The sequence below is a fragment of the Schistocerca serialis genome, chromosome 1 (genome assembly GCF_023864345.2).
Source record: "Schistocerca serialis cubense isolate TAMUIC-IGC-003099 chromosome 1, iqSchSeri2.2, whole genome shotgun sequence".
Taxonomy (NCBI): Eukaryota; Metazoa; Arthropoda; class Insecta; order Orthoptera; family Acrididae; genus Schistocerca; species Schistocerca serialis.
The window spans coordinates 193,992,884-193,994,969 of record NC_064638.1 but is presented as its reverse complement, the minus strand read 5'-3'; the positions used below and the strand labels follow the sequence as shown (position 1 = coordinate 193,994,969).

The following is a 2,086-nucleotide window of genomic DNA, read 5'->3' as shown; positions in this document are numbered from 1 at the left end:
GTATAGAAAACTCTCTCCCTCTCCTGCCGAACAAGCCGACCGGCCGCCGTGTCATCCTCAGCCTACAGGGGTCACTGGATGAGGATATGGAGGGGCATGTGGTCAGCACACCGCTCTCCCGACCGTAGGTCAGTTTCCGATACCGGAGCCGCTACTTCTCAATCAAATAGCTCCTCAGTTTGCCTCACAAGGGCTGAGTGCACCCCACTGGCCAACAGCACTCGAGATACCGGATGGTTACCCATCCAAATACTAGCCCAGCCCGACAACCTTTCACTTCGGTGATCTGACGGGAACCGGTGTTACCATTGCGGCAAGGTCGTTATCGGAGTATAGAAACATAAGTATAATTTCAAAACAGCCAAGATAGCTATTGTACAGCATTTATTGTGATGATCATATTCAGCAGACTACGTTGGCATCATTAAAGAGCATCACAGTTAATGCTGTCAGTGGCGATCCTGGCTGTTTGAAGTTATACTTATGTTTGCGGATTAATCTAGATCACCCCCTAACTTGAAAATGTCAAAAATGTGGAGTACCTCACGCTCACTTCGCGTAAATACAGTTATGTTTTAGGCAATGGATTTGAACGCGACTATTTTACTTCCATTCTGGTTTTCGTAAAATGCTACACAGTGGAATCCTACTTTCCTCATGACAGTTTATATTTCCTTTTCCCTTGCACGCTGCTGTGATAAAACTGTTTCCCACGCTGTCATCCAGAGCTACATTTGCATCTTTATTCTGAAAGCCTCCTGCCAATGTGTATGACAGATCTTGTACCGCTAGTTTTACCACATTTCACATTCATGGTGGGTGGGAATAACGACCGTTACGCATCGGTATGTGTTCCGATCCTCTGATTTTCTCGTGGGCGCCATTTCACGAGACGTCTAAGGGAGGAGGTCATGTACTGCCTGACGACTTTTCTCAGAACATACGCTTTCGAAAACCCAACGGGAAGTCTCTGTGCTGCACAATGCCGATCATGTAGCGTCAGCCGCTAGCAGTTCGTTAGGCGTAAACGTTCTACTCTCGCATTTAGTAAACGATCTTATGACGGAATCACGGTCACTTCAGTTCAACAATGTTCAAATGTATGTGAAATCCTATGGGACATAACTGCTAAGGTCATCAGTCCCTAAGCTTACACACTACTTAACCTAAATTATCCTAAGGACAAACACACACAGCCATGCCCGAGGGAGGACTCGAGCCTCCGCCGGGACCAGCCGCACAGTCCATGACTGCAGCGCCTAAGACCGCTCGGCTAAACCCACGCCGCTGCTCTCTTCAGTGTACCTATTCATCTGTTAATTCAGCCTTATAAGGGACAACACTGGTGCACGAAATTCAAGAATCGGTCAGAGAAGTTTTTTAAGTCAACAATGGCTCTGAGCACTATGGGACTTAACATATATGGTCATCAGTCCCCTAGAACTTAGAACTACTTAAACGTAACTAACCTAAGCACAGCACACAACACCCAGTCATCACGAGGCAGAGAAAATCCCTGACCCCGCCGGGAATCGAACCCGGGAACCCGGGCGTGGGAAGCGAGATTTTTTAAGTCATTTCTTTTCTAGAAGAAGACTTCCTTAACATTCCGCTAAGAACCGCAGTCAGCCATTATGGTTTCGAAACAATAGTTTTTTCGGTTATTCCACTGCAGCTCTCTCCGAACGGTTTGGTGGGCGATGTTATAATGCCTTCGTACTGGATCACTTCAGCTACTTATGCGAAAACGTTATTTTTATTGACGTTCAAGATCAACTAAGAGTCCAGGCACCAGTTGTCGATCTTCTGCACATGTTTCTGCTCTTCGCTACAGACTTCTGGCGTTGAAATCCCTCTGGACTACAGCACTGACCACGAACAGCATCAAGGAGCACTCCCGCTATCCACGAGGCAATTCGTGCATATTATAAACAATGACGGCCCGGTTACACTCCCTTGCGGAACTTCCGATGATGTTTTTACATATGTCAATTTCGGACCGTTGAGAATGTCATGTTTGTTCTATGTGCTAGGAACTTTTGAATTCAGTCACGACCCTGGCCGGATATTTGGAAGGTTTTTTTTT

General features: G+C 46.5%; 1 pseudogene; it reads right to left on the bottom strand.

Moving 5' to 3' along the window:
- Positions 1-209: 209 nt before the first annotated feature.
- On the bottom strand, positions 210-327 carry LOC126429980 (5S ribosomal RNA; annotated as a pseudogene).
- Positions 328-2,086: the final 1,759 nt, after the last annotated feature.